Below are 18,932 nucleotides of genomic sequence, written 5' to 3' on the forward strand. Positions count from 1 at the left end.
GAAATGGCAAAGCAGCTAGGGATTTGCGGATCCTGGGACAGCTTGTCTATTTGAACTCGGATTGTAAAACGGACGTCATTTCCTCATCCGGACTCCTACTGGAGTGATTCAAAAGCCTAAACCACTTGATTTTTCGAACCTGATTCATCTAGAATACTTTCAGAACCAATGGAGTAACTCTTGGTTTGGTTCCGAGCAATTTCTTCTTGTAATCGCTTCCTTCTCGTCATCCTTGCTTTTAAGCCCATGATCCTTCTATATACTCTTTATTCCTACATCCTTGGTCATCATTCTTGCCTCTTCTTCATACTAGTCCATCCAAAATCGTCAACAAGCTTCCAAATATGCATGGGAGACGGGAATTCCGTCTCATTATCTTCTTTCCTACAAGACATATACAATGCAATAGGAAAGCAAAATAGGAAGGAATTGACGGACAAAATGGTCATGAAATGCTATATTAGTATGCAAAATGGGTTCAATTAGGGGACTAAATGTGCGCAAATAAGGGTCACAACATGTGTGTTTTTATTGTGCCGCTAAATTTGAACATGTTTTATCCTCCCTTGATGATGTCAAGAGGGGGAAGTAGTTTAAACCATGCTTATGTGTGATCTTTTAACTCTAGGCTAACGTTCACCGTAATTATGTCTTAGCTACCATGGTTAGATATTTTACTTTAGCCAAGCATGTTGCACCCTTCGAATACCTTGATCATGTTTATAAATTATGTATATGTTGAAATGACCAAAGACCGACTAACCATGGGCTAAGGGGAAATATCACACATGTTTGAACTTGTCATCATCAAAGGGAGAATTTGTTAGAACACATTTGATTTATGATGCCAAGTCCCTTTGTTATTTGATTGTTTGCTTTTAGTTAAAAATGCTTAGTTATTGAAGCAATTATATGGACTCTCAATGATGGCTCAAGATGATCAAGATAAAGCAATCAAGAAGTCAAGACAATGATATTATCCTAGCCTTAGTCGAAAATTGTAAGAGTAAGTGTAAGATTCTCATTCTAGTCTAGTTATGGCAAAACCATGCAACAATACGCTGTACTGTAGTTTCTGATACTACCGTAAGGAGAAAGTTTTTATACGAAATGTTTAAGTGTCAAAATCTTTACAAATTTCATATTTTCAAAGATTTTACATTTGAATAATCCCAGCTTAAAAACAAATCTAAAAAATAAATTTGCAAGTTTCACATGTTGACTCCTCTAAAGTTGTGCCTTTACTTTTTACATAAACGGAAAGTTGATTTAGTTAAGTACTAAAGCACTCTTCCATTTGTGGTAAGTTGTCGCTTGTCAAATGTGTTGAAGTATTAAAACCTAAATAAGAAGCAAAGCAACCTGGTTGTTGCACTCACACGCAAAACCTAATACTTACAATCAAATAAGGCTAGTTATTTTTGTATGATTAATTAATTTTAAAGTATTTTCACCTCAAGATCACTTCTTCTACTATAAATAGAAAGCCTTAGCATCATTTATTTTTCAAGACTTTTTAAAGCATTTATAGTAAAACCTTGCAAATCATTTATGCATTTAAAACTTTGTTCTTTAAGTATTTGCAAAACATTTTTCAGATTTTAAAGTCTTCATTTATTTTTCGAAAAGTTGTAAACCTCCAAGTATCAGTTCGCTGTACTGTGACATAATGAGTTTGTTCCATGATTCTCGTGTTAAGTCTTAAATGTGATCTCCATGTTCATCAAGTGAACTCTCGAGATTCAAAGATTCTGTAACACCTTGAGATAGAACCCATAAACTCTTGAAGCGGAGTAGCTTTAAGTTTGAGTGCAACCGGAGTAGGTTGGCAAGTTATTTTCATTGTAAAGGGTTTAGTAAGTTTGAGTAAATTTCTAAACAAGCAATAAAATAACAGTTGGACGTAGGTCTCGGAGTAGAGGCTGAACCAATTTTTAAAATGTCGTTTGTTTGTTCATTTACTTTTATGTTCTTTCACTTTGCTATTTTTCGCTTATATCTAGCCAAGTTCTGTGTCACAGTCAGCTATACTGTGACATAAAAAGGTTGTACCATCTTGTGAACTTACATTCTATTAAGTTTCTCAGGGTTTGTATTTCAAGGTTTGTATTTCAAGGTTCTTTACTTTAGTTATCAATTAACTAAGTTAAGAACAAAATTTTTAAAAAGGTACACCTAATTCACCCCCTCCCCCTCTTAAGTGTTTATCGTTTCTAACTCTTCAATATGGACGGCTTGTTGGATGACTATCTGAAGCTATTTGGGGCAAACCGACTCGGAGCTAGTGGTTTTCAGTTACAAGGGATATTTGGAACTTGGAAGAGAGTATGATTCATATGAAGACTAATAGGATGATGTTGAAACTCGGGATGGAGATAGTTGATGCTCTTTTGGTGGGTATCAAATTCGGCCTAAATCAGATAGGGTTAAAAGGAGAAAAGAATCATCCAGGATTAGAAATAGTGGCTACGTTTTTACACAAGACTTGCTATTCTTGGTTATATAGGCTTATCTGAATATACTGAGAAAAACTCCGAAATCATGTAAATTAATCTTTTTTAAGAGTTCATCACTTGATGCTGTGGTGCGACTTCAGAGATGAAGTGAATGTTTTTAAATGGGAAATCGGAAGTTGACTTTGTTCATCATGTACCAATATAAGTTGAAAGATTGGCAAACAATATAATAATGGAGTACCCTTTCTTGAGCTATTGATGTCCTGTTCTATTTGGAAAAGTAGCCCGCTTTGGAGCATTTTGCATATATATGAGGGATTCCTCGTAAAAGATAGTTAGGAAAGACTTCTCTATAGATAAACATATTGAAGGAAGGCTCTTTATGTATATGTTTCCGCCAACACAAAAACTTAGGAGAGACCGCCTCTCAATAAATTAGTGAGAGAGGGCCCAATTAGTGATCTATTGGATCCGAATAATACCATATTATATTATAACATATTAATTCTTATTAATTTAATTTGTTAATTATTGCTAAATAACCCCCTAATTTTGCCAGTTACAAACTAGTTGAAAGACCTTCCTAATCTTGCTCCTCTAGCATATCTCCAATTTCCTAAAAACACTATAGAATATTTTTCCAAATCTTTCACATTCTTCTCCATATACATCTACTGTGAACTTCCATTTTAAATTTTTTATTCAATTTACAAGCAACACGGTTCATCATTTGTAATGGAAATCGATCAAGGTTTGTTTGTTATTTTGTCTACTTTGTATTATTGTGTATACTTTGTATTATTTGTAATGGAAATCGATCATTTCAGGCAACAATTTTTTTAAATTTAATAAAGCATTAAATTTCGATGGAGTAGATGAGATCCATAAAGAAACGGCGATGACTATGGAAGAATATGATAATTCGATAGAAGTAGAAGGTATTAATGAATGATTTATTTGTTAGGTTTAAAACATGTATTTAAAACTAATTTGTTTTCCTTGTAATTTGTAGCACTTGTGATGATGAAAAATATTGAAGATGATTCGATAGCGTCTAAGGAAGGTGATATCGCAATAATGGAGGATGATGATTAAGAATTATTTCGCCATATTTGGAATCAATTTTGTACCATTATTTCCTTATTACTTACCTACGTTCGTTATCTTTAATCACTTGTGTACCGTTGTTCCATTGTTACGTACCATTGTTCCCTTGTTATGGTTCTTTAACCTGAGTACTTTTTATCATGATGTAGGAGTGGTTGCAGATGGAATAGACATTAGTGGTTCATTAGCCGGGGCAAAACCTTTGAAGTGAGAAGGATTATACAAATTGTATGTCCAACATTCAAAATGTGTTGGATTCAGGGTAAAGAAATGGTTCACGCTTACAAACAAAGCTGTACCACAATTAGTATCGGAAAAATATTCCGCATGCTCATGTCAGGGGGATACAAATTCGGGTAAAAAATAAAAATCAATGAATAAAGATAAATAATCTACTACAAATGAAAGGAAACGCAAACAACGGACTACGCTAATAACTAAGAATGGATACGAAGCGAATATGAGAGCCAAGTTTAATATGGATTTCCATATATACGAAGTTATGACGCATGTAGTAGCTCATAATCATCCATTAACACCCGCAGAATGGCATCACCACCATCGCTCTGAAAGAGCAATACCGCCGGAGGAGGGTGAGGTTATACGAATTATGACTGAAACTAGACTTCCTCCTACTGCTCAATATTGAGATTTGGCTGCCACTTGCAGCGACAAACAAGACTAGTGGAAGAGGAGTTCGTTCAACTTCAGCTTATAGTGTAGTAGCATATACTCCTCCTCCACCTTTAGTATAGATTTGTTTGAGTCTCTTATAATCTACTTTGAACAACTTTCCCTATTTTTCCCAATATTCTACTTTGTGTGAACCAACTTAATAATTATAAGTCTAATTTAATATCCAATACACCGCTTATACTATAATCTAAGGTGCGAAACTTACATGCATCATAAGATAATTCATGTGTATACTTATATTGTACACACGATAATACAAGAGTATACTTTCGCTAATTTTACATAAGTTACAAAAAGTGGTACGTAATTTACATAAAGACGGTACAGTTACAAATATCAATAACAACTAACACTAGAAACAAGCAAGGGCTTATTATGGTACATTTCTTTGAAATGTGAGTACAATATTAGTGTTTAATTTCGATAAGTTTAATACATGCCCACCATGTTGTACGAATTACAATATTTGTCATGCGAACATTAACTAGTATGTTACGTGGAAATGCCAACAATGTTGTATCTAATTTCAAAGCTACGTGTCATAAGTACACCTTATTGTTACTTTTAAATATTATAATTACACATAAAATCTCATTGTCACATAGTACGAAACTAATATAAACTGGTACTGCTAATATTCTTTGACCGGTACAAAATTATCTTTCCGACATAAGCACAAAAATTACGCGAAGAAATATAGTCGCCAAAGTAAACTTGCATAACACTTTCAATGTGATGTCTGACAAAATGAAATATACGATAACAAAATAATCTAACTACATAATCAACCTAAAATTGTTTAAGTGTTTTCACCATTACATAAATAAGTGAAAGTCAATTCTTCTTTGTTGCTCCATTTTTCTTTGCTCCATTGACCTTTTTAGTTGGTTGAACATTAGTAGAGCTTCTCTTCCCCGAACATCCCATGTGTTACAAAGCTGATTTCCATTTTCTAAATATTTCCGTTCTTTCAACATATTGATCCTTACTATTTGAGCATTCCTCCTTTCCTGTCATTATAATCAATAACTAAAGGTATTAACTTAATCTACACACAATGCTTTGCATAAATTACAAATGCTAAAAGCATGAGTACAGAACAGCAACCTAGTGGTACTATATATATAACAAAGATACAAAACAATAAAGTAAAGGTACAAGATGTAAAGAATAGATACAAAGCAACAAATTAAAAGTACTACAAAACAAAGATACAATTAAGACAAATTAAGATACAAGTACAGAAATTATCAAAACAGTTACAAGACATAAAAAGATATACAAAAGAATATATTAAAGGTAAAATAAAACAACGATACAATTAAGCTATATTAATGCACAAGTATAGTATGTATCAGAACAGCTACAAGACGTAAAAAGAGATACAAAATAACTAACTAAAGGTACTACATAACGTTTCAATCAAGCTATATTAAGGTACAAATACAGAATTTATCAAAATAGTTACAAGATGTAAAGAAGAGATACAAAACAACAAATTAAAGTTACTACATAACAAATATACAATTAAGCTATATTAAGGTACAAGTACAGAATTTATCAAAACAGGTACAAGATGTACAGAAGAGATACAAAAGAACAAATTAAAGTTAAAATATAACAACGATACAATTAGGCTATATTAAGGTACAGATACAAAATGTATAAAAACATGTACAATATATAAGGAAGTGATACAAAACAACAACTTAAAGGTACTATTACAAGGTAATTATCGGCAATATCAAAAGCGACTATTGGGTACAAAATTACGGTACAAGTACAGAATACAAAAAACCTGGTACAACTTACAAGTACAAAATTTCGAAAAACGGGTACAAAATTCAAAAAATGTGAATACAGGTACAAACAATAAAAACATGAAATAGGAATCAACGAAAACTCGCATTCCACACAAAACCCCCCATAAGAGGTACAAAACAACTAATTAAAATCTCGTATTCCACACAAACACCCTACAATAAATAGAGCGCAAACAAATTACCGATTCATAAGCCAAACGAACAACAGATCCGAGTACCCTAATTAAATTTTAAACGTTGATGCAATAATACATGCAAAATTAAGCAAATATTGGGTACAAAATTATACATGCAATTTATAAATTTATTCAACAATATAGACGATAACAGTATACCGATTACGATTTTCACTCTCTGGGCTTAACAGGGCTCTTCCTAGTCATCTGCTTCCTCATTCTGAAAACTTAGATTTCAAATTTGTGAGAAAAAAATTTGGTTTATCATACGTTTGAAAGGAATAATGGTAAATGGAAATTTTGGGAATCTCAATTAGGGTAGGAGTGACTGTTGAGGATTTTGTGGGAAATAATCTTGTAATTAATTCTTTCCTTTTTTTCTCTCACAAATTTAATATAAATAGGAATTGTTTTTTCTCTCTCTCCTGATACCCAAATAACACAAAGTGGTATGTTTCACATTATTTAAGGGTCGTCTCTCACTATTTTATAGAGAGGCGGTCTCTCAGAAAACCTATTGGCCATTGCTTTTGATCTAGACTATGCTACTAGTCATGCTAGTATATACAGTATGTGCTAGTGCATACCTATTTTACTTATCATATTGACATTATTTTCTTAATAAAGTAAAGGGTCAGAAAACTTGAAATCAATTGTTTGTAATGAAATTCATAAATAAACTACCGCTTTTTTCGTAGTCTCTTGGTGACATTTCGTGTGAAATAGACTCTAAATATTTCTAAATCAATAGCGTATCTAATATAAGATTTATTTATAGACCCGAGTGCATTCCATGAAACGAGCCCAAGAAGCACTCGAAGAATGTGCATTGGCGGCCACTTACTTGATGTTTGAAACCAATTGGTGAGTCTTTTGGTGTATGAGCACAAGAGCCGAACTTGTAGTAATTAGACCATGCAATAAGAGGAGGAAATTGCCCAACAACTTCTACCTTAGACCTCATAAGAATAGTAGGCAAGCAAGGAAAGGATTGAACAAGTATACGTTTGTAAGCTATTTAAATGGAAAGATTGGCAAACAATAATGGAGTATACCTATCTGGATAAAGAATGTATTTAGCAATATAAAGAAGTGTATGTAGTAATTTAAAGAGTGTATCTAGCAAAATAAAGGTATGTATCTAGCAATTTAAAGGAGTGTATCTAGCTAGCTTTGAGTATGTATCTAGTACCTTATAGGAGTGTATCTAGGTAGCTAAGGGTATGTATCTAATAACTTGAAGAAGTGTATCTAATAAGGTATGAGCGCTTTGTTTACCCCTAATAAACCCACCTCACCTCTCCAACTCCCTCTTATTTTCCATCTTGTTCCCCAATTACGGACTACGGATTACTACTTATTATAAAAACATATAAAATTAAATTAAATAAAAAAAAGAATCTGCTGATTGTTGTAGTACTGTGAGACAAACAAATACACTGCAGATTCATTAACGGCTAAGTGTGGACAATGGGCCCACGGGGCGCTTGGGAGGAGAGAACAAGCGTTTGCATTTTGTGGAGTCGCCACCAATTTTTATGAGAAATTGGAACCGTTCGAATATCTCGTGTCATGTCAAGACACAAAGTAGAGACATGAACACCAAGAACTCGTTACCCTTAGCATTCTATGTCTAAAATGACTCTCGCGGATGCCAATGAACACGGATATTCACAGAGATCTGAAATAAGGGGTGAGGGTACGTATTAGGAAGCTCTTTTGATCGAACACCTAATCCCGCCCGCCTCGATAGCGTCCTCTACTAATGATTAGAGAAGTTATTCGTACTCGATATATCGTCGATTATATGCATGCAATGCAACATCCAAGTTTTAATCCTAGCATGTGAAGATTAGACTAAGTCGGTTAACACGTAATTTAGCATACAATTAATGTCGAAGTAGGATTTAATGCTCAATTACATGTGAAAACATATAAATGATACGAGAAATATGATAAATACAATAAATAGAATTACAATAATGAAAATTACAATAATTACAATGGGTTTATTGATTTATGTCGAAAATACCTCTAAAACGGATAATTTGAGAAAAAGAATAAAAGAAAGAATTAACGAACAGAATATTAGGCGATAATACGGATAATAGTTAATTATACGTAAGCTAATTAAACTAGGTCAAGGCAGAACGGAAGTTCGAGAGGTAAATCAACTGGAACAAGAAGCAAAGAGATCGCACCCTTTGGAAGACGCGCAGCAGATTCTTTGCGCTGCTGTTCAAGGGTGAGTTAAGGCCGTGGCCGGAGTTTTAATCGCAAATCGTTAATATTAATTGGTGAATTTAAGGGTTAATTACGATATTTGACTCGGATAGAAGTGATTTAATTCATTAATTACATGCTAATGAGTCATAAAAACAATAAAATACGAATGAGACGGATGTAAACGAATTATTTACATGAACAAAAGATTGATTAGCGACATGGGTGAACAAAATATGCTAAACATGATAAATAAATAACAAATTAAAGACGAATATGACAAAAGACAGATGAAAATATATCAAAGATCGAATCCCAGAAAGTCAATATGAACAAAGCGAATTTCTACAACCCGGATTGAATTTAATGACGAAAACCCGCAAATATTGGATTATAAGGGATCTAAGCCGAATTTAATGATGAATTAAACGTATTAATGATGATGATTTATATACATGCGAAATTATTATGCTATTGTATCGAAGAATTAAAGAAAACAAATGAAAACGAATAAGAGTTGACGAATTACAGAGGACGAAGGAAGAAGAAAGGAAGCAGGAACTGCGGCAGCCTCACGAAGAGGCGCAGCAGGAACTGCGCTCCTTCAAAGAGGCGCATCAGTTGCTGCGTCCTTTCTCGACGGTTTGTCTTCTGGAAATTCGTAAAAAAAGTTTAAAACATGGTTTTAGAAATCGGTTTTAATAAGTATTTTCGACATAAACATTACATTAGTGATACAAAAAGTAAATAACAATAAATAAAAGAGAGATTTACACCCTCAGACTTACATGTTTGACGAAACGAGATGAACTAAGTTTACGATTAGTGATGCTCGACTCGAACTATAATGTAACGAAAGTGCCCTCGTAAGAGGAAAACGATTAGATTAATTAAGTTGATTGATGTGGAGTTGGTCAAATTGGTCGGTCATGCAAACGAGGCTGGTACTCATAAGGATCCGAGCTTACGTGGTCGAATGTTCAAGCACGTAGACGCCAAAAAGTAAGAACAAAGGTCTAGAATGCAAAGGGAGAAGAGAAGGCAGGACACTCGCGTGAGAAATATGAGGAGCGAAGGCTCCTATTTATACTAAACACGTGAAGGAATAGGGTTTTCGGAGAGACTTTGGAAGTGAATCTCGGAAAGATATGAAAAAGATACGAAAAATACGCAGAAAAGGCCCTGGGAAGAGGCGCAGCAGTCACTGCGTCTCTTGGAAGAGGCGCAACACCTGATGCGTCTGTTCCCAAGTGGTTTCCTCCTGCGGAAGAAAGATTTCCGTGTTTAAGTTATGGAATAACGGATTAATTTGGTTTTCCTTAATATTTTGTATGAATATTATGGGAAATTGTTTACCAAAGAATAAATATTGTGAAATATTTATAAAAAAATGGAATAGAAATATCCGGAACATTCCAGAACATTCTGACTCGGGATTTAGCGGTTATCAGAAAATGAAGACGATTTTTGACCCGGACTCCAAATGTACTCTAATTACTGCCAAAACGACCGTATCGGCACGTAGATGACAACTAAGAGGTAGACATCAGTGTTTGAGCAATCACTTGACGATAAACTTACGAACTGTCACAAATCGTTCCGCGTACCAAACATGCGGCCCAATCATCACCGGGTTGTTTGCGAGAGGTACAGAAATGAGGTATCTACAGAGCCCCCACTTTGACTAAGGCTTGGACAAGGCGAAAGTCAAAGTATAGCCATCAGGTCAATCGAAGATTACAACCTGACGACTATGGCGACGCGAGGCGGTTCAAGGGGTCTGAACCAAGGACCTGTCGTCGGGAACATTTTTGAGTCTGTCGAATATCGGGGAGGGTCATTTAAAGTCCATTAGACTACGTAAGGAAGCTCGCCAGCCATAAGAAGAGACCATACCTGAGATACCCCTGAGTGAAACGAGACTGAAGACGCTTCGGCAAAACTCTTTGGTCTGAAGATAACTTGGTATCCGAAGGCAATAGGGGGTCACAAGGATCCTGAAGGAATCTCTTAATACTTCTGAAGGTGCATAGGAGCTAAAGGGTAAGACCTAAGGGGTAACTAAGGCTTGGGTGTAGGAATTCTACGGGTTTGGGAACCTAAAGCGCTAGGTGTACGAACCTAAAAGGACGGCTGGTATGGGAACTTCCGGAGAAGAAAACCTTTATCGTAATCCGTGAGGAAACAAGAAATATTGTGAATAGCAGGACACAAGCGGGAACTCCTGGTAGAAATCTGCTTGGGTCGTCTTCAAACAAACTTCAGAAGAACGTGGGGTCGATGTTGATCTCCATGTCTCGAGAGGAAGTGACTATCGGTCGTGAACTCTCGTTGGGGAACATAATCGGGAACTTATTTCCATGTCTTGAGAGGGATTGTCGATCCGCTTACTCTCGCTCGGGGAAATATAATGAAGGTGTGTCGAAACACCTGTGAAGGAATAATTGCTCGTTGTGACAAACAAGGTCTTGGAAGCGATAAATAATGTATAATAGTCTGCAGTTGGCTTAGAAATGCGGGTCTGAACGAAGAATGATCGTCAAACGGACCAAATAGGCGATGTAACACCAAGGAAGAGGCGCACCAAATATGGGCCCACAAAATAACGAACTCATAACGAATTTTTGAAAACTCGTATGGAGGGAACACCAGGAAGAGGCGCAGCAAGAGCTGTGTCTCTTGGAAGAGGCGCAACGCCTACTGCGTCTATTCCTGAGTGTGTCTTTTCTGCGTAAAAACGCGATAAACAGAGGGTTTAATTTCATTTGTTCGAAATACAATTCCTCAATTTCTCTCTCAAATCTTAACTATTTCCGCTAAAATTTGATCCAAAAGCTTTCATTCATCATGACTAATCAAGGTATGTATATCATTCTTGCATCAATCTTCTGTATTTGCTCAATTTGGATCGAAAAAATTAGGGTTTTCAACCCAATTAACTCGAAATTTTTTTAACTTTTCCCCCAAATGGATTTGCCTTGTAAAATTGGTATTAGAAACGGATAATTGGTAATATAAGGAACATAACCATGTATTTGTTTCGAATTTTCGTGGAGTTTTGAGCATTTGAGTGAATTTGAGACGGTTTCACAGCTAAGCCGTAAATCGCTTCGAAAATAGCCTTAGGATCGCCTATTTGCGATGAAACTTGATATTTGGGATCCTTGAATGGTGGGTAAACTTCCTACCATATCGGAATTTTGGTTTGTGACGGCTTTTTCAGGACACTTTTCTAGGGCATAATCGCCGTTATAACGAAATGCTGCCGAAATTTCGACTCGAACCCGGAACTAGGCTTCAACTTAGACTTGACTTGACCCTAGTTACCACATGAGTGATCGGGTTTGTGAGAATATGGCCAAAGATGGCGAGAAAAGAGCGATTTCAGGGCTTCCGAAGGCTCGAAAATCCCTTAACTAAGGCTTGTCGTCACGTGACGCGGCCTATATTTACTTTAACGTTGCAGATGATGAGGCTTCTAATTCTGGGAGAGCTCCCATGGAGATAGACACAGCTGTTGACCCTTCTCGTGCCATCGAGGAGGCTTTGGAGGAGGCTTTCGCCGCTGTGGTGACGGCTGCTGAGGACGAGGTCCACGAGGAGGAGGTTGTTGAGGAGGAGGAGGCCCCGAGATGGGCCAACGTCGGACGAGGAGGTCGTCAGCTGAGGGGAGCGCCCGCGTGGGCTGAGATCTGGGACAGCAGGCACTTGCTTTGGGCTGCGGAGGGTCACCTGTCTTACAGGACGGTGAAGAGCTTGGTGATCTTGAATTCATTACTCATCAAATCACCTTCTTATTTATTCGATTTCATTTGCTCATATCTTATCCAACACTCGTTCAAAACTAAAGATAGCTTTTGTCACAATAGGAGGCCGGGAATATCAGGTCGTTCTCGGGTTACACGACGGTGATGAAGTGCTACGAGCGGCTGTCGGCGGAGGAGCGCGCCATGATCGAGCGTGGAGCGTTTGGTGCCTTGGTGCAGGCTTGGAGGGATATCACGAAGAGGAAGCTGCGGGCTAACCTTAGCCTGGTCCGCGCTTTCTTGGACCGATTCTGGGATGCGACTTCCACTTTTCACATGCCTTTTAGTGAGGTGGGAGTCACGTTGGAGGATTACGGCATGATTTGGTCCGTGTGGGGACCGAGGTGGTGGAGTGGCGGAGAGCCGCCATGAGGATGGACTCGGCCGAGGCTAGGAGGTTGATCGGCTGAAACTTGTCGCCGAAGGTATTCTGATGCCCGGTTTGGTGCCCAGTTCTTATGTCCGAGACTACTTCGCGGGGAAGACCCCGGCGCTGGTGACGATTGATGGGAGAGAGACGGCTCCTCCTCCCTGTACAGCTGAGCAGAGGGCTCGTTTGTGGCTTTGGTGGTTTCTGTCTTCGATCTACCTCGGAGACAAGGGAGAGAGGCTGTCGACGAAGCTTCTTCCTTTCCTTTCTGACCTGAGCTCCCTAGGGCGTTGGGACTGGGTCACTGCTGGTTTTGCGCTCCTCATCCGCTTCATGAGGGTCATGGTTCATCCGGAGTTGATGGAGAAGGGGACTTCTACTGGTGCTGTCGGCCCTGGACTACTGCTGGAGGTATGAACCTTCATTTGGATTAAAATCAATCCTTTTCCTTATCAAATTACGAAAGATCGTCATTGACTATCTCGCTTTACAGGCGTGGGTGTACTCCTACTTCCGAGCCTCTCGCCCAAGAGGACGGAGCCGCTGGAGAAGGCCTATCCCGTGGTAAGGGATTGGGTGATGTGCAGGACGAGGAGCAAGCGTTCCTCTCACGGTGTTTACCGGCGGGACGTGAACGCTCTTCAGCTGGACAGCGTGAGCATCTCACTTATATTCCTTTGGCTTCTACATTGCTTTTATTCGATCATAAGAATGATTCCTTGTTTGTCTTGTCCCAGTGGGTGCCCAGGCCTTGGGTGAAGTACGCTGGAGCGCCTCCTTTTGTGGCTGAGGCCCTTCGACCTAGGAGCTCGAGCCGGCTGCTGCTGAGGACGTCGATGGGTCCTGTGTGGTACTTGGGCGAGCACTTGGCTCGTCAGTGCTCTCGGGATGTGTTGATGGTTCCCATCGATCCTCCTAGGACGATGTTCAGGGAGCCTTCTGAGGCTGAGAGGGACGCCGACTTGGCTGGCGTTGGTGGTGACGCCCTCCTTTTTCCTGGTAAGGACTACTCGGCGTTCCTCTACGGGAGGTTGGCGTACTGGTCAGTGGTGGTGAGCATCTTTACTCTTCTTTATTCTTGATTGATTTTGAAAATACGATAAAAGATCATCGATTAATGAGAAACATTTGACTTTGCAGGAGGTTGAGGCGGCGGGCATCGAGCCCCCAGAGTACCCCGAGACCCTCGAGTACACTGACACGACCGGGAGGACAACGATCTTCGAGCTACGTGAGTTTGACGTGGCTGTGACGGATGCTGGCTTGGACGACTGGCAGCATTTGATTCGGAGGGTGAGCCTCTAATTTGCATGATTTATATGTAAGAACACATTTGGTTGAACTTATTCGATTGTTGAGAACTTCTTTTTGAGAAGGCAGGTTGCGCCGTCTCGGTTTGTGGCGTTATGGAGGGTGGCCAACTAGCTACGAGCTACTGTCGTCGAGGCACTTGTCGGCGGTCGAGGTCGTCAGGTATGAACCTTGTGCCTATTTCATTTTTGAACTTTGATTTTCCAAACTTCTCTTGTAATTGCTTGAAATGATTGACATGAGCTAATTTTGTTGTTTGCAGGGGGACCGTGAGCCGGAGCGAGAGTTGGCCCAGTCTCGGGAGGAGACAGCTCGCTTGTTGAGGGAGCTCGAGGTTCGTGATGCTGAGGTTGCTGCTCTCGAGGTGAGAGTTGCGGAGCTGGAGGGCGACCGACAGTAGTTTTTGCTTTGTTGTTTGTTTTGCACATTTGTACATTTTGGACCTTCATTTTGGATATTTTGGACTTGCTTGGGGCTCGAGCCCCCAGTTTGGTGTACATTTCCCTTTTTGTTGTATATATGATGGCCTGAGTGCCTTTGCTGCTGGGTTGCGTTGCTTGTACCTGCAGGTTAGCTTTGAACAGGTTTGGTAGATGACGGTTTATGCCGTCATGCTGCCGAAATTTACAAAGAAATCACATAGAACGTACATTTGTATATACACATGGCCTGAATTAGCGCAAAACGAATGACTCAAAAGGATGCAAAAATTTTGCCGGAAATGACCGGACGGTAGGGAGGGTTACCCCTAAAAAAAGAAAAAAATAGAAACCTATAAGTTAGAAATGGAATGATTAAAATGAAATGAAATAAATCTATAAATTAAATTATAATGAAAGTTATTTCCTAAAATGAATTACATTAAATGAAAATTGTTTCCTAAAATGAAAATGTACAAGTGTGGTAAAATGACGAAAATGGTGATATTGCCTCGAAATGCGTGCCCACGGAATTAGGAAACATGGAATATGGTAATTTTCACGTATTTACCAAAATAATAACCCGTATGAATAGGAAATTATTCGTCAAGGAATTTAGGAAAGATCCAACGCGGAAAATCACAGAAACCTTGTTGAGGAAGAGGCGCAGCATGAGCTGCGTCCCTTTGAAGAGGCGCAGCAGGTGCTGCGCCTGTTCCCAGGTGCATCTGCTCTGGCAGATTTTAGGAAACAGAATTTAGTATAAATAGAGACGTCGATGGAGGTTTTATTCACACAATTCTTCCGTCTCTTCTTCGTCTTATTACATAAAATTCTCAATATAAGCACTCATCATGAATACTTTGGAGATTCGCCTAAAAGAGTGGACCAACGAGTTTTCCAACATGGAGAAGCACGATATGGGCGCCTATAATCTTGGATCTTTATTGAGTTTGAAGCTCATCAAGGTTGTCAAACCATTCATGGATGCTTGTCTTGATTACTGGGACCCGAATTATCATGTTTTTGCTTTCCCCGGAGGCGACATTTGCCCATTTCCTGAAGAAATTGCTGCGATTGGTGGGTGGGACCCAGAACACTTGCCTGCGATTCCTTTTACTTCGCAAGGGTATAAGAGAAAATTTAGAGACTTGCTTGGATTGACTAGAATTGAGGTGGACCGTTTAGTGACCTCGAAAGGAGTGCGAATGTTGGACTTCATTGACCGATTCATTAACAGGGCCGACCCCACCGTTTCTTATGTTGCTAGGCGAAGGGCATTTGGATTTTGCTTGTTGCATGTGTATGTCCTCCAAGGGCATGTTGATGAAGACTTGAGAGGCGATCCCCGTCTTCTGGGCGTAGTTGAGCAAATGGAGCTGCGCAGGAGCCCAGCTTGTTTATGCTTAGGAGAGATCCTATTGGGCTTGGATAATAGGAAAGCCAATCGCGACCTACCGTATTTGGGGAGTCCCATTATTCTGCAGGTAAAAGAACATTTTCTTTTCTTTTTTTTTTCGTTTTTTTTTTATATCTAATACCCGCTTTTGGTAGGTTTGGCTTATGGAGCGCCTTCGATTGATCGAGCCCCCAGTTCATGTTCCTTCTTATCATATGATGTGACCATAATTGGCGCATATTTAGCCCCCGAATTACCATTGTTTCCATGCTTTTTAGTGCCTATTTGGGTCATTTCTTATCTTTAGTTCTTTGTTTTGCATATTCTTTGAGATTTTGATCCCTTGGTAGGAAAGGAGTAAGAATCTTGCATTTTCATGGCAAAACGAGGCTAAATTGATCGTATTCAATGACCAAGCATCAAGGAGAGACAAGACTAGAAGGCCTTTGTACATAGTATAGTAGAAGAGCATTATTGAGAAAGGATCCTTGAGTCCCCAAGGAAATCCCCAAGGAATTCATGAAGAAAAGGGAAGAAAAGAAGAAGAAAAGATGCTCGGATTCCCCTCGGATTCCCCCTCGCCAATCCGAGCGTCTTGACCAAGAATCCGCTCGGATTCTCCAGCCCAGATCCGGCCGTCCCGACGCCCATCCGCACGGATTTCAGTACAGCACGTTTTCATTCTTCAAGCCACGATAAGAGAAGCCCTTCTCTCGGAGAATACCGGAGTCTCCTTGCTCAACTTAAAAAGTGTAATTACTAGTTTAGCCCTTAGTTAACCCTAATGCATCCTCCCTAATTTTCACTATAAATACCCCATTAGTCTAATTAGAGGAGCATGTTCTTCTTATCAATAATTAGAGTAGTTAATATCAATCAAATCTCTCTTTAATATTGTAATCAAGTATTAATCAAGTTTTAATCCAAGTTTTAGTTCTTTAATCTCTCTCTTGTTCTTACTTTATTTTGGGTAATTAGAAGATTATTGGGTTTATTGGGAGATTGACAACCTTCCATCAATCATCAAGTTCTTCTATTATTCTTTGCATCATTATTTTGGAATCATTAGTAGGTATAATCTCTTAATCCCTTTTTAATTATTGCTAATTACTTTCATTTATTCATCATGTTTCATTATGTTAGTATGATTGACAACCTTTCTAGCATGATCAATATGATAATGAGTGAGTAGTCTCTTAGCTAGGGTTTAATGGGTGATTAGGGAAACCAACATGGGGAATGATTCATGCTTAAATTAATATGCTTTCATATCTTATTTGCTTGCTTGTTTTGATCTTAATACATGCACATGTTATGTTTGATGAAATGCTAAGCCTATGAATCCTTGCATTTACTATCATCTTCTATCCTTTCAACTTGACTTGTAAGATATAACCCAACTCGAGTCTTGTTAGACCATGCATGTGTTGAGTAGGAAAGATTAAGTCGACTTGTAGGTGTTGTACAATCTAATCGATTCGGCTCCGGGACCCAAACTTTCCTAGGATTGTAAGATATAACCCAACTCAATCCATCACAATAATAATTGCTTGCTTATAATTTGAGAACATGTTTGTATGATCATATCCCATGAATCCCCTATGAACCCATGACACCCTAGTGCCTTTAATCAATTGTTCACACCCCTTATTTTATTCATCTTGCTAGTTTATTTTCATTGTTATTTTAGTTTAGTAACCTTCTACATCAACCCAATTTGTGACACCCCTTAGACACTACTAGTTACAATAGAATTCTCATTTCAATACCCGTCCCTTGGGATCCGACCTTTACTTGCCTCTTTACTAATTGTAGAGTTGTTTGTGAAGTATAAATTGTGTTTTGTATCGACCATTGACCAACGACCACATATGCTTAATTTGTGAACACCAAATGGCCTCGATCAAAAATGGCGCCGTTGCCGGGGACGGTGTTTAATTGATTTAAGATTTCTTTTATTGTTTTTAGTTGTGTCTTTTTCACCTCGGGGAAGTAAAACTCCTCAAGGTTTGTTCTAATTGTTTTCGAGTTGTTTGATATTTTGCATGTCTAGAAGGTTACAAAGAAATTTGTTACCTTTTGACCGTGAAATCGAAAGAACCTTGACGAATAATAGGAGACTTGTTAGGAGGAATTTGGGAGGTGTTGGTGAAGTTGTTCAACCCACTAGTGAGTTTGTCAATCCTTTCGCAATAGAAGGAGAAGAGAACCCATTAAACAATACCACACAAAATCCACCTACAATGCCTAAATTCTCGTCACACTCTATACCCACCGAGGAGGATTTACCAAATGGTACTCCTACCCCACAACATCTTACCGGAAACTTTATTGCCAAGTCCGCCTTCATCCAACTAGTTGAGAGGAGCCAATTCGGGGGAATGCCTAGTGAGGACCCTCATTCTCATATGGAAACCTTTTGCGATTATTGTGAAGCTATCTCTCAAACGGGCGTGACTCAAGACCAAATAAGATGGGTCTTATTTCCTTTTTCGTTAATCGGCACCGCAAAGCAATGGTTGAAGGGCCTTGATAAGGCCACCCTTGGGATAGATTCTTGGAAGAAGCTAGCTCTAGCTTTCTACAAAAAATTCTACCCACCGGAAAAGACTAACATGCTAAGAGCTCAAATTACGGGTTTTAAGCAAAGGGATGAAGAATCTTTGTATGAAGCTTGGGAGCGGTTCAAAGGTATTTGTCGCTCATGTCCTCACCATGGACTTAGCGAATGGTTTTTAGTGCAACAATTTTGGAATGGTTTATATGAAGATTCAAGGAACATTCTCAATATGGGATCAAATGGAATGTTCACCGAAGTTGATGACAATCAAACATGGAACAAGATTGAGGAAATGGCGGTCCATAATTCACAATATAGTAGACCTCGCAAGGCTACTAGAGGAGGAAAGTATGAAGTGGACACCGTTACTCAATTGGGTGCTCAACTTAGTGCTCACATTGACACAATCAACTTGAAGTTTGAACAAGCTATGGCTAGACTTGAGGAAAACTCAAAATCATCAAAGCATCATGTCAATGCCATGACGGCATCCTCATCAATCCCAAGTGGGATATGTGAGAATTGTGGAACCTTGGGTCATGACTCAAGTGAGTGTAGGGGAACAACCGAACAAGTTAATGCTTTC

At 38.8% G+C, this 18,932-nt stretch overlaps 1 non-coding gene across 1 annotated transcript; it reads right to left on the reverse strand.

Annotated features, from left to right (window-relative positions):
- Positions 1-18,401: 18,401 nt before the first annotated feature.
- Positions 18,402-18,508, reverse strand: LOC141645600 (small nucleolar RNA R71). Its single transcript, XR_012545078.1, has one exon. It is a non-coding gene; the product is annotated as a small nucleolar RNA R71 (small nucleolar RNA).
- Between the last annotated feature and the right edge of the window lie 424 nt (positions 18,509-18,932).

This window comes from Silene latifolia, chromosome 2 (assembly GCF_048544455.1).
Source record: "Silene latifolia isolate original U9 population chromosome 2, ASM4854445v1, whole genome shotgun sequence".
Lineage (NCBI taxonomy): Eukaryota > Viridiplantae > Streptophyta > Magnoliopsida > Caryophyllales > Caryophyllaceae > Silene > Silene latifolia.